At 44.8% G+C, this 26399-nt stretch overlaps 1 long non-coding RNA gene across 6 annotated transcripts in view; it reads right to left on the bottom strand.

Moving 5' to 3' along the window:
* Positions 1-26399, bottom strand: part of LOC146188839 (uncharacterized) — a 121843-nt gene that overhangs the window by 92077 nt on the left and 3367 nt on the right. The window contains exons 3-4 of one of the 6 annotated variants that reach the window (XR_014707604.1): positions 26090-26328; positions 17776-21851 (exon numbers count right to left, since the gene is read on the bottom strand). The exons of 2 other annotated variants lie outside the window; for them this stretch is intronic. This is a non-coding gene — a long non-coding RNA (uncharacterized LOC146188839). Of the gene's footprint in view, positions 1-17775; positions 21852-26089; positions 26367-26399 lie in introns of those variants that run through there. 3 more of the 6 variants (XR_014707601.1, XR_014707600.1, XR_014707603.1) reach the window with 3 other exon arrangements.

Below are 26399 nucleotides of genomic sequence, written 5' to 3' on the forward strand. Positions count from 1 at the left end.
AGCAGAGCACGGTGAAAACTTGAGTGGTAAAGGTCAACTCACCTTAGACCTTATAACCAAACTGAGCAGTTATTAAGGCTGGGCTTTAAAACCAAATGCAGGGGGTGTTGAAAAATGCATCAAGAAGCCATGGCCACACATTACCGTCTGACACTGACAGACAAGCTCCTGGATTATGGCCTGTGCCCGCACGGCACCAACTCTTGGTGCAATGCTGCCATTGCAAGGGGAAAGCAGCCAGCCAAACACCGGTACAACCTGCCCGACTTCGTCAGCCAGGCACTGCTACCAGTGTACAAACGCCTTGCTGACAAGGATCTACTCAGCAGATGCCAGCGAGGGCAGACACAGAATGCGAATGAGGCATTGCATTCAGTGATTTGGTAGCCGATTCCCAAGACGAAGCATGCCTCGTTCACTTCTGCTGAAGCAGCTGTCGCTGAAGAAGTCATGCGATTTAATTCTGACACACAAGAGGCGGCATCACAAATTCTTCAAGGGCTCCAAATGAAGCCAAACCACATAACCAGACAGAGCACGGGAGAAGGACTTTCGCCGAGTTAGAGACTCGGAGCGGAAATCGCAGCCTAGGCCTGCTTTCTTTCTGCTAACAGTGGCGCCATCAAGTAAAAGAAGATGCAGATTACTTGCCAGGGGCATTCTAAAACTGCAGTCTGCTTTTTTTTTTACATAATCCTGCACGAAGAATGCAATAAAAATATTGTATTTTGTTTTTGCATGTTTCTCAGCTTGGCTATATTCTTTGCATAGCAACCTAATGACAGGCCTATCTCTGCCTCTGCTCATCAGATTTTGATCACTTTTGTGTCATTTAGTAACTAAACAGCTGATAATTGCAATAGGTGTTTCAGATAGTGTCCAGGAGTACACACTAATTCAAGCTTGCAGTTCTTCAACCCTAATTTTGGATCACCCTAATTTTTTAATCACAAGAGCCAGAAGCATGCTGTTACTCTTGTTGCACTCCTTGATGCTTCTACAATCAAGAGCTATGCAGATAATGGGTATCCATGCAGCAGTTTTCTCCAAAACCCTGTCAAAAACAAATCTCATAAAAAACTGCATATGACTGAAAAAACATTGTTTTTTTTTTTTTTTTGTAAAAGCTAACTTCATATTTCAGATCAGCATGCTGAAATACAAGTGACTACTAATTTTCACCTTGCTAGCTTCAATATTCAAAATTCTTTCTTAAAGACCCATGTCCCCTTTTAAACCTACTACCGTAATGAAAAACTGAAAAGGCACAACCATTACTGCGGTCAATCTAAGCGAAGAGAACAGATAGGAATTATGTGAGGAACAGCTGTAGGGAAAGAAAATGCTTCCGAAACAAGATGCACTGTGTTGTCTCTCGCTGCCTCCTTGTGGACTGAGTCGACTTGTAAAGTGTGCACACAGCTTCATTTTCAAAATGCTTGGATTATTTAGTGTTTGAAGCCAGCCATTCCTCAAGAGCTTAGGTTACCTATTGTCGAATAAAATTCAAGAATGCCACTAAAATGCCATTCAAAGGAGGCCCTCAATAAGTGGCGTAGAGCGCGAGTGCTTCGATAGCTTAAAATCGCAGCTGAATGGCACATGTGCAATCAAATGAGATTAACCGCAACATCACAAGGATTGGTCATTACCAATAACAAGGGCTTTCTTCTTTGAGCGGTGCCTGTCAATATGTTCTTGAGCTATACTTGGCTGCAGTTTGCTACAAAGCCAATTGTGGCTTAGATGGTGCGGGTAGGGCATTATTTTTTTCCGAGATAAAATATTAAGTAACGATGAGTGATGAATTGATCAGAAACTTTGTGAACTGATATCAAAAGATATGGCTTGCTTGCTTTGTACAATGTAAGGCAAGTCCTGTTGCAGCAGTGAACAAGCTTATTTGAGCCTGCTCATTCAGAAAAATGATTCAAAGAATAATGTTCAACATAATAGGGCTATGAAACCATGCACACCTCGAACGTGCAATCTTTTTTTTCGAATTCTGGCAGGATGATCTTCAACATGGTCTGGAAATGCCAACATAACCCATGTGACACAACATCACGCTGCAACATTTCGTGCCCGGCGCAGCAGGATTCTAAAATTTAAAAAATGGACAGCCACACGAAAAACAATTATAGTGCACAGAAACACCCCCACAGTCTGTTGTAGAGGTGTCATATCACAATCACAGCCACAATCAGCTTGACTTCTTCAACCAAGCAAAGAAACAAGGACTGTTCTTGAAGGATATTTTGATGAAGGAATGAGAACTGCTGAAGCCATAAGCCATCTCGAGAACATTCTTGTTGGAAAGCCAAATGAGCCTTACATGGTGCAACACCTGGCTGAAGCACTGACACTTCCTGTGTAGTACTTATCATGGACAGTGAAGGAGCAACAGGATTGATTGCTGTTCGCTTTACAAATCGCTATTTCCAAGGGCATGAGCTGTTTTGAGCTGCTGGACTTCTTTGCAGACTTGTATGGAAGCTTGGTGCATGCCTTACATATTGCACATCCTTTTACGATGGCTGGATGGCTTCTGTTCATTCTGATACAAATGGGATGGAAGAAACACAGGCACTGCTTGTATTGCAGCTTGGGTGAATATCCCATTGCACGGGCCCACCTGAGGGTGCATGGCTGATAGGACACTGTCGCCTGCGTGGATCGACTTGAATAAGAACAGCTGCCATCCACAAGTTTCTGTTGGGCTAATGGCTCAGTTCTCTCATTTATTATAACTGGATCACTAAGGAGGTCATCTTCTGTGGCAGCTACCGCCGCAGCCACTGTGCCTTATCTTCAAGACCTTGTACAGCTGCCTTGCAGCCGCATGTTCCGAAGAATCTGCACACACATTCGGAATGGCAAGAATTCGATCAGTATCGGCTGCTGCCTTTTCCCCCACCTCAACGTGGTCCCTCCCGAGCGCCAGCCTCAAAACATCTTTCACAAAAACAGCAGGCTGCCTCAGAGAGGAGACAGGCAACCCTCCTCTCCACCAGGTTTCATATAGGACGCATCTTTCTCCGAGGGATCTGCTGATGGTTCTCCTTGGTCCCCACACTGTTCCCAGATAACATGTGACCCATCATCACTACAGTTCTGGGCCGCAGGCAGCTCTGAAGCTGGAAATGGATCCTTCTCCCTAAAATCCAAACGCCGGCGTCGAAGCACCATAGTGGGTTTGTCCCTGGTGTAGGTCCAAGGGATGCGACAAGCAGGACATTTATTGGAGCCACGATAAAGACAAATGTAGCTAGCTGCAAATTTGAGCGATCACTGATGTCGTACAAGTGGCACGTCACAGCCGCCATGAAATGGCTTGCGTGCCTTCCGCCGCCTGATGCAGGCATCCCCACAGGACCGCATGGCCTCCTCAGACACTGAAGGTGATGTCAGTGCTTCTGGCAATGCTGGTCCTGTTACTGGTGAGCGACGCTGCAGATTGATGCCGACAATGCTCCCTTTGCTGATGCCCGGGTTACTCGACCAGCCCGCTGCTTGCCCTCGTTTGTAATTACACTGTAACAGATGACTACTCTTCCCGCAAAGCTAGTTCCGATATGCTTCGACAATGCATCAGCCACATATCTATATAAATGTGGCCTCGCTACTCGTCATGACGTTGTAATTGTTACATAGTTGCATTGCAATGGACCAGCTCAATACCTAACAGCAATGCAGCAGTCGATAACCTATTTCTGCAAATTGATTGCAGCGAATGGGCACTGTATACGTCAGCTTTGGTAATTGCTCGGTTTAAGCCAGCCCATTCACAGCTTAAGAGATAACATAATCACCTGATATACATTCAAGAGAGACATGTATGAAAGCAGTGTGCAGCGCTCTTTTTCAAGTATGGATCCTGCATTACGTTGGCCAAGAGCAAAGGCGGTAAATGTGCTATTTGTTACCGCCAAGTAGCATTCTCCCAGCATATGTTCACTTTCCCTTTGTACTGTTATTCAGGTTTGAAAGTTTGTGCAATTGCTGCAGGTATCCTCCAAGCAATTGTTGCTGCAGGAGAACCTTGGTGCTCGGTCCTGACCCCAGAAAGAGCAGAGGAGGAACTAGAAAATGGGCTACCCTATGACCTCTCAGTGGAGGCCATCATTGAGGATGACAGCACTGCACACGCCAACTTGAACAACAGTAGGATTGAGTCACCATTGCCCTCTTGGTCAAGTGTAAGAAGATTTGCTTGTGCTTATCCAAATATTTTCATCTATGTAGAGCTACAAACCAGTAATAAGTGATGCAGTTGTACTGCCATAGGCATGCAAACACGAGAAAAACTAAGCAGAACATTTGCATTATGTTCACGATAACAAAACAACCGTTCAAACCCTCCCGTCAGTGTAAATGTGTTAGTTGAAGGCTGAGCTTCTGTTCATTTCCCAACTCAAAAGTCATCATACTTGCCCAAATATTCTTATCGATTCCCAAGTGAGGAACCCAAATACATTAATGTGACTTTCAACAGGACCCTGTGCAATCTGCAGCTGGTCCCTTTGGCTGCTCACAGCAACCTGGAGACAGGACCGGATTCAGCAAGAAAACTGTTGTGCAACATACGATTCAGAGGAAGAGAAAACGTACAAAGTAGTCCAGCCAAGTTGAAGTTTTTGTGACCCTAAAGCTGAAGCTGATGCAAAACATATACAGTTTGTTGCACATAGCAGAGCAATGTCATGAGTATGGGCCTGCAGATAAATTCAGTGCCATTCCTTTTGAAAGTTACCTAGGAAAGGTTAGAAAGATGCTCAGAATTACCAACAAGCCACTGGCATAGCTCAGCCACAGGATGTCGGAAGGAAGGCAATGCACATAGAATTGTGCAAGAGTTGAGCAACATGTGAAAGTGGGTGACTCCTTTTTAATAGACAGTGCCTTTGTCTTTGCTGAGATGTGTAAAGAGAATGTCAAGGTTGGCATCTTGCCAAATATCAGAGATTACTTCATTACACCGATCGAAAGCTCACAGCTACACATAAGGCATAGAGCTCTTGGTCAAGAAGCCAAGATGTGGCCTCTCTCATACATGAAGCTCCCAAAAGATGCAAGAATTGTAATGCGGACATAAAGGAGAGCACAGCTGGAGCACAATTACACCATTGTACATTTCCGCCTTGCAAAAGGCATCCAGCAAGCAACTGGGCAAGGACCTTCACCCCAGAACATTGGGCTGCATGCCAACACAGATGACCTGCCTATGCATAAAAGCAGCCAGACTGTTTTGTGGCCAATACTCTGCTGCATAATAAACCTTAAGAACTCTGCACCATTTATTGTCATTGTGAAAATCTGGTGCAGGAAAATCACCTCGAATAGAGAAATTTCTCGACCCATTTCTAGAAGTGTACAGTTTGAGCAGCAGTGGTTTAATTCTGAAAAGGACTTCTGTCACTGCGACATTAACAGCTGTGATCTGCGATGCCCCAGCAAGGAGGTTTGTAAAGGCAATTACAGGACACGGAGGCTACCATGCCTATGAAAGGTGCAGCCAAAAGGGCCACTATGTGGAGAACAGGCTGAGAATTCCAGACCTCCATACACCATAGCGAAGTGATGCCCCATTTTGTTCGCAGGAAGATAAGCAGCACCACACCGGTGTTTTCCCTTTCACTAAGTTGGACATTGACATGGTGGCATGTTCTCCTACACAATACATGCACCTTGTCTGTCTGGGGTTAATGAGGTGGCTGCTAAGAAATTGGGTCTTCCAAGGGCACGCTGCCCAATTGAGCAGAAATGAGCGGAAGGAGCTGAACAACAGGTTGCGAGAAACGACTACAGCTTTCCCAAGTTTCTTCCAGCGAAACACCAGAGGAACAAAGGCCTGTTCTAAAATCTGTCATGCCCAAGAAAAGTATGAACCTTTCCTACAGCTGCATGTGGCTTTGCAAAAACTTGCTGCACCTGACTATGATGTTTTTTCTGAACAGCTTTGCCCAGGACCTGCTGAGGTATTCTGTTCAGCAGCCTGGTGTAGTTTATAGAATGAAGAAACTGGTGAACAACGTACACAGTTTGATGAACAAACATTATGGTGAACGAGCTTATGGTGAACAAACTTATTTGAGCCAGCTCATTCAGAAAAATGATTCAAAGAATAATGTGTTCAACATAATGGGCTATGCAGCTGTGCACAGCTCGAAAGCGGAATCTTTTTTTTTTCGAAGTCTAAAGTGTCACTGACTTTCGCAAACATGTTTGTAAATACATACATATTTTAAATTAGAGTTTAGGATGTCACTAGCAGGGCTTTATCGCTTCAGTGATGTTTTGTGTCATGCAGTTTAGCCATCTCATGGTGCCCTTTGTTTTGTTTTTTTTTGTCATAGTTAACCCAGTGTTGCTTCTGTATTAAGCAGTTATACTGTCGGCAATATGTTACAGCTTCTTGTTTCTGTCATTGTTTTGGGCATACATAGGAAAAGTATCGCTGACTTTTGCAAACATGTTTGTAAATACATATATATTTCAAATTAGAGTTTAGGATGTCACTAGCAGGGCTTTATCTCTTCAGTGATGTTTTGTGTCATGCAGTTTAGCCATCTCATGGTGCCCTTCGTTTTTTTTTTTGTCATAGTTAAGCCAGTGTTGCTTCTGTATTAAGCAGTTACACTGTCGGCATTATGTTACAGCTTCTAGTTTCTGTCATTGTTTTGGGCATACATAGGAAAAGTATCACCGTTTTTTGCAAACATGTTTGTAAATACATATATATTTTAAATTAGAGCTTAGGATGTCACTAGCAGGGCTTTATCTCTTCAGTGATGTTTTGTGTCATGCAGTTTAGCCATCTCATGGTGCCCTTTTTTTTTTGTCATAGTTAACCCAGTGTTGCTTCTGTATTAAGCAGTTATACTGTCGGCATTATGTTACAGCTTCTTGTTTCTGTCATTGTTTTGGCATACATAGGAAAAGTATCACTGACTTTTGCAAACATGTTTGTAAATACATATATATTTTAAATTAGAACTTAGGATGTCACTAGCAGGGCTTTATCTGTTCAGTGATGTTTTGTGTCATGCAGTTTAGCCATCTCATGGTGCCCTTTGTTTTTTTTTTTTTTGTCATAGTTAACCCAGTGTTGCTTCTGTATTAAGCAGTTATACTGTCGGCAATATGTTACAGCTTCTTGTTTCTGTCATTGTTTTGGGCATACATAGGAAAAGTATCGCTGACTTTTGCAAACATGTTTGTAAATACATATATATTTTAAATTAGAGCTTAGGATGTCACTAGCAGGGCTTTATCTCTTCAGTGATGTTTTGTGTCATGCAGTTTAGCCATCTCATGGTGCCCTTTGTTTTTTGCCATAGTTAACCCAGTGTTGCTTCTGTATTAAGCAGTTATACTGTCGGCATTATGTTACAGCTTCTTGTTTCTGTCATTGTTTTGGCATACATAGGAAAAGTATCACTGACTTTTGCAAACATGTTTGTAAATACATATATATTTTAAATTAGAGCTTAGGATGTCACTAGCAGGGCTTTATCTGTTCAGTGATGTTTTGTGTCATGCAGTTTAGCCATCTCATGGTGCCCTTTGTTTTGTTTTTTTTTGTCATAGTTAACCCAGTGTTGCTTCTGTATTAAGCAGTTATACTGTCGGCAATATGTTACAGCTTCTTGTTTCTGTCATTGTTTTGGGCATACATAGGAAAAGTATCGCTGACTTTTGCAAACATGTTTGTAAATACATATATATTTTAAATTAGAGCTTAGGATGTCACTAGCAGGGCTTTATCTCTTCAGTGATGTTTTGTGTCATGCAGTTTAGCCATCTCATGGTGCCCTTTGTTTTTTGTCATAGTTAACCCAGTGTTGCTTCTGTATTAAGCAGTTATACTGTCGGCATTATGTTACAGCTTCTTGTTTCTGTCATTGTTTTGGCATACATAGGAAAAGTATCACTGACTTTTGCAAACATGTTTGTAAATACATATATATTTTAAATTAGAGCTTAGGATGTCACTAGCAGGGCTTTATCTCTTCAGTGATGTTTTGTGTCATGCAGTTTAGCCATCTCATGGTGCCCTTTGTTTTTTGTCATAGTTAACCCAGTGTTGCTTCTGTATTAAGCAGTTACACTGTCGGCATTATGTTACAGCTTCTTGTTTCTGTCATTGTTTTGGGCATACATAGGAAAAGTATCGCTGACTTTTGCAAACATGTTTGTAAATACATATATATTTTAAATTAGAGCTTAGGATGTCACTAGCAGGGCTTTATCTCTTCAGTGATGTTTTGTGTCATGCAGTTTAGCCATCTCATGGTGCCCTTTGTTTTTTGTCATAGTTAACCCAGTGTTGCTTCTGTATTAAGCAGTTATACTGTCGGCATTATGTTACAGCTTCTTGTTTCTGTCATTGTTTTGGCATACATAGGAAAAGTATCACTGACTTTTGCAAACATGTTTGTAAATACATATATATTTTAAATTAGAGCTTAGGATGTCACTAGCAGGGCTTTATCTGTTCAGTGATGTTTTGTGTCATGCAGTTTAGCCATCTCATGGTGCCCTTTGTTTTGTTTTTTTTTTGTCATAGTTAACCCAGTGTTGCTTCTGTATTAAGCAGTTATACTGTCGGCAATATGTTACAGCTTCTTGTTTCTGTCATTGTTTTGGGCATACATAGGAAAAGTATCGCTGACTTTTGCAAACATGTTTGTAAATACATATATATTTTAAATTAGAGCTTAGGATGTCACTAGCAGGGCTTTATCTCTTCAGTGATGTTTTGTGTCATGCAGTTTAGCCATCTCATGGTGCCCTTTGTTTTTTGTCATAGTTAACCCAGTGTTGCTTCTGTATTAAGCAGTTATACTGTCGGCATTATGTTACAGCTTCTTGTTTCTGTCATTGTTTTGGCATACATAGGAAAAGTATCACTGACTTTTGCAAACATGTTTGTAAATACATATATATTTTAAATTAGAGCTTAGGATGTCACTAGCAGGGCTTTATCTGTTCAGTGATGTTTTGTGTCATGCAGTTTAGCCATCTCATGGTGCCCTTTGTTTTGTTTTTTTTTGTCATAGTTAACCCAGTGTTGCTTCTGTATTAAGCAGTTATACTGTCGGCAATATGTTACAGCTTCTTGTTTCTGTCATTGTTTTGGGCATACATAGGAAAAGTATCGCTGACTTTTGCAAACATGTTTGTAAATACATATATATTTTAAATTAGAGCTTAGGATGTCACTAGCAGGGCTTTATCTCTTCAGTGATGTTTTGTGTCATGCAGTTTAGCCATCTCATGGTGCCCTTTTTTTTTTGTCATAGTTAACCCAGTGTTGCTTCTGTATTAAGCAGTTATACTGTCGGCATTATGTTACAGCTTCTTGTTTCTGTCATTGTTTTGGCATACATAGGAAAAGTGTCACTGACTTTTGCAAACATGTTTGTAAATACATATATATTTTAAATTAGAGCTTAGGATGTCACTAGCAGGGCTTTATCTCTTCAGTGATGTTTTGTGTCATGCAGTTTAGCCATCTCATGGTGCCCTTTTTTTTTTGTCATAGTTAACCCAGTGTTGCTTCTGTATTAAGCAGTTATACTGTCGGCATTATGTTACAGCTTCTAGTTTCTGTCATTGTTTTGGGCATACATAGGAAAAGTATCACCGTTTTTTGCAAACATGTTTGTAAATACATATATATTTTAAATTAGAGCTTAGGATGTCACTAGCAGGGCTTTATCTCTTCAGTGATGTTTTGTGTCATGCAGTTTAGCCATCTCATGGTGCCCTTTTTTTTTTGTCATAGTTAACCCAGTGTTGCTTCTGTATTAAGCAGTTATACTGTCGGCATTATGTTACAGCTTCTTGTTTCTGTCATTGTTTTGGGCATACATAGGAAAAGTATCACTGACTTTTGCAAACATGTTTGTAAATACATATATATTTTAAATTAGAGTTTAGGATGTCACTAGCAGGGCTTTAGGGGGCTTTAGGGGTGCAGCGGTGGCGTAGCGGTAGAACATCCGCCTCGCATGCAAGAAGACCGGGGCTCAAATCCCGGTGCCGCGCAATTCTCCACCGGATTAAAAAAAAAAAAAGTCCGCGTGTCGATGGAATTGCATAAACAGGTTTGGGGTGCGACCTGACGCCGGTGAACACCTCCGGCAACGCACTCCCTCACCAGAACAGGAGTTGGCCACCCTAGTGCAGTAATTGGCCCCAACCTCTCATGATAAGCTTCACAAAACCCCGGCCCTCAGTCACCAGCGACTGCGGAACAACTGACCACGGCGGCGGTCAGACCTGTGACGCAGCAGGGGGTGCTAAGAATGGCTGGCTCCGCTGGACAGGCCGCCATTGGAAACTGACACTGGGAACATTTAACGCTAGAACCCTAGCTAGTGAAGCTAGTTTAGCAGTGCTGTTAGAGGAACTAGAGGGTATGAAATGGGATGTCATAGGGCTTAGTGAGGTTAGGAGGATGAATGAGGCATATAATGTACTGAAGGATGGGCATGTACTGTGTTATCGAGGTTTACCAGAGAGGCGACAACTAGGAGTAGGTTTCCTTGTCTATAAGTATATAGCGGGTAATATAGATGAATTCTATAGTATTAACGAGAGGGTGGCAGGCATCGTAATTAGGCTTAATAAGCGGTATAAACTGAAGGTTGTACAGGCCTATGCACCTACATGTAGTTATGATGACCAGGCAGTTGAAAGCTACTACGAAGATGTAGAATGGGCAATGCGAAAAGTAAAGATGCGGTATACTGTACTGATGGGCGACTTCTATGCCAAGGTAAGGAAAAAGCAGGCAGGAGACAAGGCAGTAGGTGACTATGGCATTGGCTCTAGGAATAGCAGTGGGGAGTTACCAGTTGAGTTTGCAGAACGCAATAACTTACGAATCATGAATACCTTCTTCAGCAAACGGAAGAAGCGGAAATGGACATGGAAAAGTCCCAACGGGGAAACTAAAAATGAAATAGACTTCATAATGTGTTCAACCCCTGCCATTATGGAAGATGTAGAGGTAATCGGGAAAGTGCGATGCAGTGACCACAGGATGGTGAGGTGCCGAATTAGCCTAAATCTGAAGAAGGAACGCAACAGATTAGTAAGAAAGAAACCCATCAACGAATCAGCGGTGAGGGGGAGGGCAGAAGAGTTCAGGATCTCGCTACAGAATAGGTATTCAGCTCTAACCGAGGATGGCGACACTACCCTAGAAGCAAGGAACAATAATTTCAGAGATATCATTACTGAGTGCGCGGTAGAAGCAGGAGGTAGGATAGTTAGAGAGGATACCGGTAAGCTGTCTAAGGAGACGAAAGATTTAATTAAGAAACGCCAGAGTATGAAAGCTTCCAATCCATCAGACCAGATCGAATTGGCCCGACATATCAAAGCTAATCAATAAGTGCAAGGTGGCCGATATAAGAAAGTATAACATGGAGAAAAGTGAGCATGCTGTAAAGAATGGGGAAGCCTTAAAGCGGTAAAGAAGAAATTGGGCATAGGCAAAAACCAGATGTATGCGATAAGAGACAAGGCGGGCAACATTATCACGAATATGGACAAGATAGTCAAAGTAAGTACAGTGGCTAGAATTGGGAAGTGTGATGAGCGGCATGCAGCGCCTACGGGGCGCGTTGAAGCCTTCGGAGAGGAGCCGCGAGGGGGCGTGCGCTGTCGCTTATACGTTAACCGATCCGAGTCGCGCCGGCTTTTTTGCAAGCCGTCCGCCGCTGACCGCTGTCAGAAGTCGCGCTTGTTTCTTTCTGTGTTACAGCAACAGAGAAGTCTGTATGCGTACTCATGCCTCGTAAACAGAGTCATTGTTTTGTGCCAGGATGTACTACAGGCTACAAGTCGTGTAAAAAGAAACTGTCTTTGTTCGGGGTTCCGAAGGACCAGGCTGTGTTGGCGCAGTAGCGGCGAGCAATTCCACGTGCTGACAAGGAACTCGAAGAAAACTCCGCCGTGTGCGAGCTACACTTCGACGAGAGGTATATATCCCGCCACTTTGAACACACCGTGAACGGTGAAATTGTCCGGATTGACAGGGGTAGGCCTCTCTTGCTACCGGGAGCTGTGCCTACACAGTTTCCTAATCTCCCGCATTGCCTGTCAAAGAAGTTGCCTACAAGCAGGAAACGCCCAGCGAGGACTCCACTTTCAGCTCCACCTAGCAAGAAGAGTGCAGGAGACGAGCTTTCAGCAGTGAGTGTTGAGACCGAAAGCCTCTCCAGCTCAGTTTTATTTGAGGACTTGGCCCTGCCGTCAGCTGCATGGGGAAAGCATACGTTAAGTGTTTCACCTCTGACTGTGGCTTACAGCGTGTGTCGGACTGCAGTGGATAAGCGCATCTTGTTTGCAGAAAAGTTAGTTTTGTTTTCACGACAAGGGGACAGTGTGACGCATGACGTTTTTGTCAAAGGAGTGCAGCAAAAGAATGTAGCGTGTGACGACCCTGCATCGCTCCTCGAAAGAGTGGACGCTATGAGCATTTGTCCGGGTGCAGGCACTATACACGAATTTCCATTCGCGCTTGGCAATAAGAAGATTGTTCTTTCAGATACGGCCATATCGAGCCAGAAATGCCAGGGCATCACCACTGAAGGCAAATCATGCATTCAGTGCAAGCATTTACGGAAAGCTCTTCTTAACCAAAGATCAAGGAAACGGTGCAGTCCGACTGGAGTAGCCCGAACTTCAAAGCGTAGAAGAGCACAAGCCCAAGCCACCCGTCGATTAAAAATCAAGGTAGCACTTTGCACTCAAACTATTGAGAAGCTGAAGAGCCAAAGTGCAGAACTCGAAGAGGGCGTCCTCGCAGACCGGTTGAAAACGCTTCCACCAAAGCAAAGACTTGCTGTTATGCAATGTTATCAAGCCGCTCGCCGCAAGTCAACAAAAGGCATGCACTACAACCAGGACTGGTTGCTAGAACATCATAATGAGAATGAAAAGCCCGAGGCTCTATGAGCATATCAGGCGGGAAGGCATACTCATTCTCCCAAGCAGAAGCTGCTTAAAGGTCCACATGCGCAAGTACAGAAGTGGGTTCGGATTTAACCCTGCTATAATCATGGGGATCGCAAAGAGAACTAAATCTATGGATGCATTCAAGTGTCACGGTGGCCTCATCGTGGACGAAATGAAGCTGACAGAATGCTTGAACGGTTGTAGAGGAGGGAAAGTGGAAGGTCTGGTCGACTTGGGAAAATTCACTTTGGAAAACGACAGACATCTTCTCTGCGATCACGGTCTCGTTATTATGTTTCAGCCTGTCACTGGTTCCTGGCACCAAATACTAGGAGTCTTTGCTTCCCGGGACAACGTAAAGGCTCCGCTTTTGTCAAAAATTTTGATAGAAGCGGTTTTACTTGCTGAAAAGGCTGGGTTGAAGGTGGATTATATCACGGCGGATGGAGCATCATGGAACCGTTCAATGTGGCGTCTTTTTGGGATTTCCGGCTCCTCGACGTTCATCAAGCCATCTACACCACACCCTGTTGACGCAGCAAGACGCCTCTTCTTCATTTCCGATTTTCCGCATTTGGTAAAATGCGTTCGAAACGGCCTTCTCAAAGCAAGGTATAAAACACCTGAAGGTTCCGTATATATTGAACATATCAGAGCAGCACACAATGAGGATAAGTGTGCGCTTACTCTCAAAGTGATGCCAAAAATCACTGCTGCTCACGTGAACCCAAACAACTTTGAGAAGATGAAAGTGAACTTTGCTTTTCATCTTTTCAGTCCACAAGTGCTTCGTGGCCTGTTCTTCTACCAGAAGCAAATTAAGGAGCAATGGGGTGATCCCGCACCAACGGAAGCCTTTGTTTTGCTGATGTGGAAGCTTATAAAGGCCATGACAGCACGCATACCATCTGAAGGATTAAAACCTGACTCTACAGCTGAGAAGCACATCAAGGATGTACTAAACTATTTAAACAGGTGGGAGGTTCATGCAAAAACTTCACCAGCAGGATTCCTTTCAGCAAGCACTTCCGAGGGGCTAAGAGTCCCCCTTCAAGGCACACTTGATCTAATAAGGTATCTTCATGAGAAACTTGGCTTTAAGTACCTGCTGACGTGCCGACTGAGCCAAGACTGCCTAGAGAAATTGTTTGGAATAATAAGACAATTTTCTGGCTGCAACGACCATCCCACTGCTGCGCAGTTCTTGCTCACCGTGAACTGTCTAAGTTTTTACGATTTGATTAAAGCGCCGAGCAGCGGAAACTGTGAAGGGGGAGATCTGAAGTTTCTCCTTAGTAGTGAAGATCCTAATCAAGAACTGGACGCATTGCTGCAAGGTGGGAAGATTGAAAAAGCTTCTGAGATTGTAAAGAAGTCCTTAAAGCGTTCTGACCATGAGTACCCTGAGAAGATGAGCGACTCACGGCTGGTATTTTTCATGGCAGGGTATGTTGCCCGCAAGACAATTCTAAAAACTGGGTGCAAGGAATACAGTGATAAGCTGCTTGTTTCCGCTGACGACGCCAATGAACAGCTGGCCATGTTCACCAAGTTCTGTGACAATGGGGGCCTCATTTACCCTTCGGAAGAGCTATTGGCATTTGTCGATGCCCTCGAGACCACTTTTACAATGTGGTTCAGTTATAACGAGCTCCGCAGTGACAGCTTCGACGAGCTCGTTTCCTGCCTCCAAAACAACAATGTCACACTGGGCTGTGCACAACACGGCCCCAGCCTCAGCAACCAGATCAAAAAGTTCTTTCTAGTCACTCGTCTGCACTTTTACACGAAAGCCCTCAACAAGGAGAGAGTGTCTTCTCGTGAAAAGAAAAAGCACTTGAAGCTTAGGCACGTCACTTAGCGAGCATCGAAGCCTGAAAATTGTATTGTGTACCGTTTGTGAGAAACTTTTCAAAGTTAACTTGCATTTCTGAAAAGCGCTCAATAAATAAAATGCTTACTTCAGAGAAACCACCGAAGAATTTTCTGTTTTGCGTTCAGTAACGCGTGAGCGGGAGAAAATCGGGCAAAGCAAGCTTCTGCCAACCTTCAAAGCGCGCTCAGTTCGGTTAACTTGGCACCTTGGAATTGCCAGTGGGTTAGCGTGATTACTCTATTGCTGTTTCCCGCCATGTTCCAAAGAAAATATCTGTTACGACGCATTCTTTTTGTGTTATCGCGTTTTGGACTGCGCATGCAGGGCTGGCGGCTGCGGCTGCTGGAGCTGACGTGTGAACGACCGTCAGCGCCATCTGGTGGTTTCCTCTTAAGGTGCCACGCGCGAACGGGCGCGGTCGTCACTCTTCCCAATTCTAGCCACTGTAGTCAAAGTAGCCGAGGAGTTCTATACAGATCTCTACAGTAGCCAAAGTAGTCAGGACCGTAATGAGATTGGCGGTAGGGAAAAACAGTCAGACGTTCCACCAGTGACGAAGGACGAGGTCAAGAAAGCACTAGAAACTATGAAAAGGGGGAAATCAGCTGGAGAGGATCAGATAACTACAGATTTGCTGAAGGACGGGAAGGATATCGTGCTAGAAAAACTGGCCACCCTGTATACCAACGTTAATAGAACTAAGATCAGTTGCCAAACTGAGAGCTGTTTCGCGGCGTTGCCACCGCTGACTGCTTTGAGTGGCGCTGCAGTTCTACCAGGCTCTCGTCGGCCCGAACGTGGGTTGAACACGTGCAGTGCGGGCAGCATGAGTACAGTGCGTTCCCAACTCGGCTGCTGCAGTGATCGTTTTTTGTGCTACCTGTGCTAGCATGCAAAGGTGAAGGGGCTACAGTAACCATACCGACATGCTGCGTGCCAGGCTGTGCGAGTGGTTACAAGAGCGACAACACTGAAAAACAGCGAGGTGTTTTTTCTCGACTCCGCGTGACGCGGATCTCCGTGCGGCATGGGGCTGCGCGATTCCACGTGTTGACAGGAAACTTTCTGACAAATCACGTGTGTGCGATCTTCATTTCTATGATGAAGACATACTGAAGACGTGCAGTCATATCATTAATGGCAAGAAAGCATCTGGAGGGGCATAAAAACAAGAACCTTTCCAAATCCAGCTGCCCTTAGCCAGTGGTACACTCGGAGCAATTCTCAAATAGATGCAAACTATGTCAGAATAAGGCGCATCTGGTACATATGGTACATATGGGGCTGAAACGTGGAGGGTAACCAAGAGAGTTCTACTTAAGTTGAGGACAACCCAGAAGGCTATGGAACGAAAAATGGTAGGCGTAACATTAAGAGATAGGAAGCGTGCAGAGTGGGTCAGAGAAATAACTCAAGTTACCGACATTCTAGTGGAAATTAATAAGAAGAAATGGATGTGGGCAGGACATGTAGTGCGAAGAGAGGATAAGCGATGGTCGCTTAGGGTAACAAACTGGATTCCAAGAGAAGGAAAGCGTAGCAGGGGGCGGCAGAAAGTTAGGTGGGCGGATGAGATTAATAAGTTCGCAGGGGTCAAGTGGAAGCAGCTATCACAGAACCGGGCTAAGGCCACCGCCCTGCAGTGGGTATAGTCAAGCTGATGATGTTGATGATGATGATGGCAGGATGATTTTCAACATGTGGAAATGGTAACATAACACACGTGACAAAACATCACTCCGCAACATTTCATGCCTGGCAAAGCTGAATAATAACATTAAAAAAGTGGACAGCCACACAAAAAAGAATGACCCATTATTGCACACAGAAACACCTCTACAGTCTGTTGTAGAGGTGTCACATCACAATCACGGCCACAATCAGCTGCCTCTGACTTCTTTGACCAAGCAAAGAAACTAGGACAGTTTTGAAGGATATTTTGATGAAGCAATGAGAACTGCTGAAGACATAAGCCATCACGAGAACATTCTTGCTGGAAAGCCAAATGAGCCTTACATGGTGCAACACCTGGCTGAAGCACATTTCCTGTGTAGTGATTATCATGGAGAGTGAAGTGGCAACAGGATTGCTGTTCGCTTTACAAGTCTCTGTTTCCAAGGGCATAAGCTGCTTCAAGCCACTGCACTTCTATGGACACTTGTATGGAAGCTTGGTGCATGCCTTAGATATGACACGTCCTTTCACGATGGCTGGGTGGCTTTTCTTCACTCCTATGCAAATGGCATGGAAGAAACACAGGCACCGCTTGCATTGCACGGGCGCACCTGAGGGTGCATGGCTAATAGGACACTGTCGTCTCCCTGGATCGACTAGAATGAGGAGAGCTGCCATCCGCAAGTTTCTGTTGGGCCAATGGCTCAGATCCCTTGTTCAATATAGCTGGATCACCAAGGAGGTCATTTTCTGTGGCAGCTACCGCCGCAGCACAGTAGCTTATCTTCAAGACCTGGTAGCTGCCCTGCAGCCGCATGTTTCCAGGAATCCCCACACACTTTCACAGTGGCAAGAACACAATCAGTATCAGTTGCTGCTTTTTTCCCTACCCGAGCGTGGTCCCTCCAGAGCTCCGGCCTCAAAACGTCTTTCACAACAAGAACAGGCTACTTTACAGAGGGCAGAGCTATGCAATCCTCCTCTCCACCAGGTTTCAGACAGGATGCATTTTTCTCTGAGGTACCTGCTGCTGGTTCTCCTTGGTCCCCACACTGTCCCCAGCAAATAGGTAACCCATCGTAACTGGATTTCTGGGCCGCAGACAGCTCTGAAGCTGGAAATGGATCCATCTCTCTGAAATCCAAATGCCGGCGTCGAAGCGCCATAGTAGATTTGACCCGGGTGTAGGTGTGTGGGATGCCACGAGCAGGACATTTATTGAAGCCACGATTAGGACGATGGTAGCTAGCTGCAACGTTGGAACCAATTTCCCCAATGTGAGACCAAGGTTAGTGCAATGTTGATGTGTTGGCTTTTATGCCTAAGAAAAACTTGTCATCACGTTTCTCTACCATGGGATAAATTTACGAGTGGAAAGCTAACTGCAGATTCTTTAATTCCAGCATGGCTGACCTGATGAAGTGACACGAAGCCAATAAAGCCCCTACATGACCAAGTGACCAAGATAAGCAAGGCGTGAATAGTGTGACTTTGTGGCTGCAGGCAGTCGATCACTGCTTTTTGCCTCCAATAAAACCGACACAATTCGATTTATGCTTTTGCCTACAATAAACCGACACATTACTCGATTGCCGTTTTCGCTTTCGCCGCGCCCTCGCATGCACAGAAGCAGTAAGCGAGGTTGTTTTAGCATCTTCATTTCTCGATTTGCCATATCTCCGTCGTGCGAGCCAGTGAAAGTGTACCCTCCGTGAGCGTTACTTTAGGATGGCTGACCGCGCGGGACCTTCGACTGCGGACTGGAGCGATAGCTCTTCCGACTGAATATGAGCAGAGCTCGAATTCGGACTCTGACAGCAACTCATCCGACTAAGAGGTGAGTTCAGCATCAGCAGATTCTGATGCTGAAACGGTCGGGCCGTTATCCCAGAAGTGTGCGCAGCAAGCAGAATCTATGTGGAAGAAAGGCAATTTCTCACCGATGTTGTTTCCTTTCGACTCATCACATTCTGGATCGTCCGCGAGCACAACTCTTCCACCGGATGCGCAAGAAGCTGATTATTTCAAGCTTTTTTTGATCAGGCAATCGTTTCACGGATCGTGAGCGAAACTAACCGGTTTACACGAGTGAAGACAGGTGAACGAGTTTCGCGCATGTCGTGGCTGAAAGCTCGGATGGATCCCCACAGATGTGGCAGAAATGTACTGTTTTCTTTTTTGCTTGTTCTGCTGATGGGATTGATCAGAAAGAATTCCTTTCAAGACTACTGGAGCACGAATCCTATGTTGCGTACACCATTTTTTCTTACAATTTTTTCGTTGAACCGCTTCCTGCTCCTCCTACGGCTCCTGCATTTGAGCGACTCCACAGATGTCGCAGAGTGGCTCAGGACGGTGCGGCCATTTATGGAAGCAATTCAGAGCAAGCTTTGTAGTTTACTGATTTCCCACCAAGACCTGTGTATAGATCAGTCTATAATGCCATGAAAAGGGTGGCTGTCATTAGGCAATACATTCGTTCCAAGAGGCACTGCTTTGGAGTCAAGTTGTTTGTTCTTTGCAATGTCGAAACCGGCTACATACTGAAATTTGTTGTGTATACTGGAGCCACAACTAACTTAACCATGGTAAAAAATTTGGGATTTTCTTGCTCTGTCATTCTGGAGCTCCTTGAAGACTACTACCTTGAAAAAGGACATTCACTTTTTGTAGATAATTGGTATACTATTTGTCCAGCATTGTTCATTTTCCTTCAACATAAAAAAACCAAGGCATGCGGAAATGTTCGAACCAGCAGGAAAACGCTTCCAAATGTCACAAAAAATATGAAAAAAGGGGAAGTTGACTCCCAGGTGCGGACACAGGAGCAGAAGACATGGAGGCGAAACCAACGCTGGAATTGTGTCACTCGTGCAAGCAGGATATCCACCTTGAGAGCTTTAATGACAACAGCGTTGGTAGTCGCCTGCTGATCAAGGCACATGCAGGTACTATGCAGACGCTTCCGTTTAGCAAGCGCTTTGATCCTTAAGTCAAATGCATTCTGTGTAGAGCATGTGCTACAGGGGAGGAGATAGAACATATCGTTCAGTGCTACAGAAAGTTGCTGATGCTACCGCAGGCAAGAGGCACGTTTCTGGAGACGCTTGGATTCTCTCCACACGAGGACGGGCAACAAACAAGCTCAGCAGTGCCGACAGTGCCGAAGCACCGCTTGACGTAGTTGTAGCCACTGGTTCGATACTAACCTTTAATTTTTTTTTATCTCCGCTACTCCTTCCCCCGTGCACTGCTTATGAGTGTGAGTGTACGTGTCACATTTACCGGCTAGGGTTTCATTTTATTTCTTGACTCCCACCTGATTCAAAGAGACAACCACATCGTCATAATCATCGATGTGCTTCCCAGAGCGGGCCATAGAGAACCACCATCTTGACACAACTGTACTTGAGCACCTTGAGATTGCATTGGCGAAGAAGCTGCCTCTTGCACTTCACGTGCATAGGATTTGTGTACAAGCTGTTGAGGCGTTCGTTTCAGGCACATTATTCAATTAGAATGGCCTCTCAAGTAAGAGATCAGCCTTCTGCGAGAACTGTGTATTCCATGCATGTTTTTTCACACGTAGATCGGTCAATGAGCTAGACAGACAGAAGGCAACAGAGTTTGTTTGGGTGGGTGCCACTTATTTTTCATCAAGGCACATAGCTATGAGCACATAGTATCATTCCATACGAGCGCACGCGATCCAAAGGATGCAAAAGTGCAATAGCACGGTTCACAAGCTCGCCATCTCATCTCTCGTTCGAAGAGCTAGAGTAATTTAAAATAGAGGAGGCTATGACCATATGAACTGTGTACTAGATTTGAACTTGTGACATTTAAGCCCCGTTCAACTCCAGCTGGCTAAATAAATACAAACATCTTATCAAGGACATTAGGGCCGTTGGCAAGGATAAAGTTGCAAACATATGCACCAAACTTGCATAAACGACCTATATTTAAGCATCACAAAACTTTAGTTCACTTTGAAAGCCAAGTAGCCAATGAAAACTAGCATTGTTCGAAAAGTGTACAAGCAAACCCTGACCCCTTCCCAATAGCCCAGCATCTATCGCATGCCCAAACGAAGCGAAAAAAACATGGGCAGGCCTCTAAAAGGGGACATGAAAGAAGGCAACGCCTAAAGATAACTTAATGGTCCAATGTGGCAGCTGTGACAGCTGGTACTATTAGAGGACTCCCTATTTGCCTCCCCAGAGGAAGCAAACGGTAATGCCTTCATATGCAATTTTTGCCCATAAATTAAAGCAGCCCATAAGCAGCCCATTTCAATCAGACCCAAACAAACAAGTAGCTACTTGTCAGGACAGCAAACAAACTGCAGTTGACCTCAACAATGCCACCTGACAGTAGCTCTCGATGACTCATATGCTCACCGCTTGAAAGAGCACCTATATGAAAAAGTAAACGACATGAGACGCCACATCACCACCATGTGAAAAGCAACTCTGCAAGAAACACTCCTCCGAGCAAGATACATCCCGACCGCAAGCTCCACAAACACAAGATTACAACTAGTAATCAATGTAGGTGTCGTCAATGTCATCAATGGCACAGACGCTGAACAGTCAGTGCAGCATCTCAAACACAAACTGACATCCAGGAGCCCAAATGCACCACAACATCAATATGTCATCAGTGCCACACCATACCAGAGCTACAGTCACGTGGCCATCAAGTAAAAGAAGTCTTTCTGAATATGGAACCATCAAAACACCACAATATGTGCTTCGCTCCGTCTCAATGTAAATTCCTAGCCACAACGGAAGAGACCTTGCCAAGGACAGCCCAAGGACAGCTTCAATGACATCCGCTACACAGAATCAGCAGAACAGCACCCAACTAGCCCAACAATTAACCCCTATCAAGAGAGGAAAATTGACAGCACATAACCACAGCACAAAACCGAAGACTTTTAATGGGTACAGACCAGCGAGCAGTGAAGGCAGTGCTGGAAGCACTGCCACAAGTTGAACTACAAGGAACATATATGGTATTGGTTGGGCTCTTAGGAAAGGCACTGCTGGCCGTACTGAGCTTCATTGCAGCAGATGACGAAGGCCCCGAAAATGCAGAGCAGGTTAAAAATGGCGCAACCCATGGCTTAAGCACTGACGCTTCCTGTGTAGTACTTATCATGGACAGTGAAGTAGCAACAGGATCACTGTTCGCTTTATAAGTTGCTGTTTCTAAGGGCATGAGCTCCTTCAAGCTACTGCACTTCTGTGCACACTTGTATGGAACTTTGTGCACGCCTAACATGACACATCCGTTCCCGCCGGCTGGATAGCTTCTCTTCACTCTGATGCAAATGAGATGGAAGAAACACAGGCAACCAATCACTTGCATTGCAGCTCAGGTACCTGTCCCATTGCACGGCCACACCTGAGGGTGCATGGCTGATGGGACACTGTCGCCTGCCTGAATCGACTAGAATGAGGAGAGCTGCCATCCACAAGTTTCTGTCTGACCAATGGCTCAGCTCCCTCGTTTAATATAACTGGATCACCAAGGAGGTCATCTTCTGTGGCAGCTACCACCGATTGGCCTCAGCCACTGTGCCTTGTCTTAGAGACCTCGTACAGCTGCCTTGCAGCCGCATGATCCCAAGAATCCACACACACTTTCGAAGTGGCAAGAACTCGATCAGTATTGGCTGCTGCCTTTTCCCCCACCTCAACGTGGTCCGTCCCGAGCTCCGGCCTCAAAACGTCTTTCACAAAAACAACAGGCTGCCTCACAGAGGGCAGAGCTATGCAATGCTCCTCTCCACCAGGTTTCAGACAGGATGCATTTTTCTCTGAGGGATCTGCTGCTGGTTCTCCTTGGTCCCCCCACTGTTCCCAGCTAACAGGTGACCCATCATCACTGGAGGTCTTGGCCGCAGATAGCTCTGAAGCTGTAAATGGATCCTTCTCTCTGAAATCCAAATGCCGGCGTCTAAGCGCCATAGCGGGTTTGTCCCGGGTTTAGCTCCGTGGGATGCCATGAGCAGGACATTTACCGTATAAACTCCTGTAAGGGTTGCACCCCCGTTTTTGAGTAGATAAAACTGCTAAAATATATACTAGAATTTATTCGTGTAGGAGTCGCACCCCCCTTTTTCAAAGCGCATGCCAAATGGGCCCGCACTCGCCGGGTCGTGTTTACGCGGCAGTCCGAAATGTGGCACGCATCGGAACAGCGGCTGCACGCCATCCGCTTTCTCTCTTTTTTTATTTTGTTAAGCGTCAGCCCCAGCGATGCCTCGTCAGGCGTCGTCTCGTATTCCTCATGTTTATCTTGCCCCTTTGGAGGTTGCTTGGTGGCTCAAGCCTACGCAGACGCTGGCTGGTCTACTTGCGTGTGTGCATAGCCATCCTACCTGGCCAGGATGGGCAAGTACTTGAACAGTTATACAGCAGCGTTTAATCTAAAAGTCGCAGACTATGCCCTGGATGACAGTAAGCGTGCAGCAGCTAGGCACTTTGACGTCGACGAGAAAAATGTGCCACGCTGGTGCAACCAGACAGATTAGTCGGCGAGCACTTCCGGCAGCGTAATTCCGTCTGCTCAACAGTAGGGTCCCGCAACTTCTTTCTCGTCACTGGCTGCGTCTGAGCGGGTTAAACGGCGATTGTTAATGAGAGGTGTGTCTGAACTACACCGTGGTTTGAACGCAACCTAAAGGTAACATACACTCACTAAAGGCAGGAAATGATTACGTTGAAAATTATTAAATAGTGTAAGCGTTGGCATTGTGTTGTCTTGCGGCTGTGTTCACGGCAGGTTTTGTGACTATTAAGAATTAAAAACATCATATGATGCAACTTAAAGGGGAACACCCTCCAGAAAGATATTAGTAGCTTATCTTAATATTGCAATTTAAAAACAAATTTGGGAAAAAATTTACAAATGCGGGATTCGAATATATATTTTATTCGCTAAGTGCTCAGGTAAGTAATGTTAATCCACTGCGTCACTAAGGCAACGAGTATGGCAGGCTTTAAAAATGCTCTTAATAATGTTTACAATATTTCCGCTATCTGTCGCCAGGTGACGCTGCTCAGAGGAACCTACCGTTGAGAGAACGGAATCACGCCTTCCGGCACTAGATGCGCCTTCCGGGGTAAGCCCTGCAAATTCCCGGACCTTGAAGTTGATCTCGCAAGCTATGTTTCGAAGCTGCGAAACAACAGGTATGCTCTGTCGACCAACATGCTGTGGTTCAAGGCACTAGAGCTGGCATGTGCAAAGAGTATACCTCGCAAAGATTTTAAGGCAAGTGCTGGTTGGACTCGAAGGTTTATGATGCGAACAATTTGTCCATTTGGCGAAGGACAACAATGAAAATAACTCTTCAGGTTCCCATAAGTATTCAATGCAACAACAGTTTTGTTGTGTGTTCTATGTCCTAGCATCCTGCCCATTTAAACCTTCTGCCGTAATGACAAACTGTAAAGGCGAAACTATTACTGCAGCGAACCTAAGAGAAGAGAACAGACAGGAATTATGTGTGGAAGCAGCTGTAGGGAAAAAAACATGCTTCCGAAACAAAATGCACAGTGTTCTCTCTCACTGCCTCCCTGTGGACTGAGTCGACTTGTAAGGTGTGCCCTGCTTCGTTTTCAAAATGTTTATTTAGTGTTTGACGCCAGCTATCCTTTATGACCCTAGGTTACCTATTGTTGGGTGCAACTCAAGAATGCCACAAAACTGCCATTCAAAGGAGGTCCTCAATCAGCGGTGTAGAGCGCAAGCGCTTCCATAGCTTAAAATCGCAGATGAATGGCAGATGTGCAATCAAAGGGGATTAACCACAACATCACAAGAATCGGTCATTACCATTGACAAGGGCTTTCTTCTTCGAGGGGTGCTTGTCAATATGTTCTTGAGCTGTATTTGGCTGCAGTTTGCTACAAAGCCAATTGTGGCTTAGAGGGTGCGGGGAGAGCAATATTTTTTTTTCGAGACAAAATATTAAGTAGTGATGAGTGATGAATTGACGTGAAACTTTGTGAACTGATATCAAAGGATATGGCTTGCTTGATTTGTACAACGTAAGGCAAGTCCTGTTGCGGCAGTGAACAAGCTTATTTGAGCCACCATGCACATTTCGAACGTGCAATATTGTTTTTTTCTTATTCTGGCAGGATGACCTTCAACATGGTGTGGAAATTCCATAATTCACGTGACAAAACATCAGGCTGCAACAATTCTTGCCCGGCGAAGCTGCATATTAAAATTTAAAAAGTGGACAGCCACACGAAAAAGAATGACCCATTATTGTGTAGAAAAAGCCCTCTAGTCTGTTTATAATATTTTGATGAAGGAATGAGAACTGCTGAAGCCATAAGCCGCCCCGAGAACATTCTTGCTGGAAAGCCAAATGAGCCTTACATTACTGGCAAATGCAACAGTGAAAGCACCACCCAGGAATGTGTACAGGTGGCACCAAGAATGTCAAGGCAGAAAATATTGCCCACAAGGCAACCAGTCTTTAAAGCTGCAAGAAAACAAGTCCAAGTACACAGCCGAGAGTAAGCAGGATTATTTGACAAACCCGAGTATCACTCTGAAATTTTCATGCTTTTTCCTGCCAACAGTCTTAATGAGTGTTCACATCGTCACATATCAAATTTGTAGCCACTGAACACAGTATCAGAAAGGGGTAGGACTTTTGCTTTCCACCTGATCTGTTTTCTGGGGGGTAGGTGGGGAGTATTCTTTTCTATGGAAACATTTGCAGTTTCTATCAGTAAAATATATTGACACGTGCATTAGAGGAACTGTTACAATATATACCACCCATAACATAAAATATCAGTAAAATATATATTCCACCTAAGCCCATTGTGGCTTAGGTGATGTGGGCAGGGCAATATTATTTATGCTTTTTTTATTGCTGACACAAAATTTATGCGGCTAGTTACATGTGGTGCCATCAATTAAATTTCTTGAAAATTTGTTCACAATTCAAAATGATGCAGGCCTAGAAAACCTTCTATGGTGATTGACTCTAAGCATTAAGAGCGTCCACTTGGCAGAAAATTGCTTGTACGATAAAACTGCTTGTCCTATAAGTCAAGCCCTGACTGGGATAAAGTGTCTAATTCACAAGTGAGTTCATCATGCACTCTTTGTGTTCTAGTTTCAGCTTCTTTACAACAAAACAGCAAATGAGATGAAGAAAACAAAAGAAAAACTCCGCTGTTTCAAGCATAAAGCCTTTGTAAACAGGGCAAATACCTTTCTCCATCATAAACATGACTGGGTGCTCCTTTACTCTGCAGACACAACTAGGACGCACGACATAAACAACTAACTATTCCGAGGCGTTTTTTTGTTCTCGTGATTTTCTCATTTTTGGGTCAGATTCGTCGGGTGATAGCCTGTTAAAATGGGTACGGCCACATCGCCATCACCTATTAAAATCCTGAATGACATTCTGCTATGCTGCACAAAGGCATACAATGCCTGGCGGACTTCATCATTACAACATGGGAGAGATACTTTGAGGAACGGCTGTTAAGGCATGCATACAATCAAGATGCCTCTCACCATGTTGAATTCCAGCACATGTTGCAGAAGCTGCCTAGTAATTTTGCCCAGTCCATCGTCCAGCTGAATGGCACTTTGCAGTGTGCCATGGCATTCTGGCACAAGGTGTTGTGGAGTGGATGCCGACATTGGCACCTGCAGCTGCTGTGGCAGAAAGCCTTCACTGGCTCTTTCCCGAATGGCCTGGAGATGACTCCTGAAGACCACCGACAGCTTGGGCACCTCGCACTGGGAGACTGCTGCCCGCAGATCAAATTTTTCCTTCCCATTCTGTTGGCTAGCAATGTGCATGCGACTCTAGAAGCTTGCA

The sequence above is a fragment of the Amblyomma maculatum genome, chromosome 5 (assembly GCF_055883805.1).
Source record: "Amblyomma maculatum isolate TAMU_Amacu chromosome 5, ASM5588380v1, whole genome shotgun sequence".
Lineage (NCBI taxonomy): Eukaryota > Metazoa > Arthropoda > Arachnida > Ixodida > Ixodidae > Amblyomma > Amblyomma maculatum.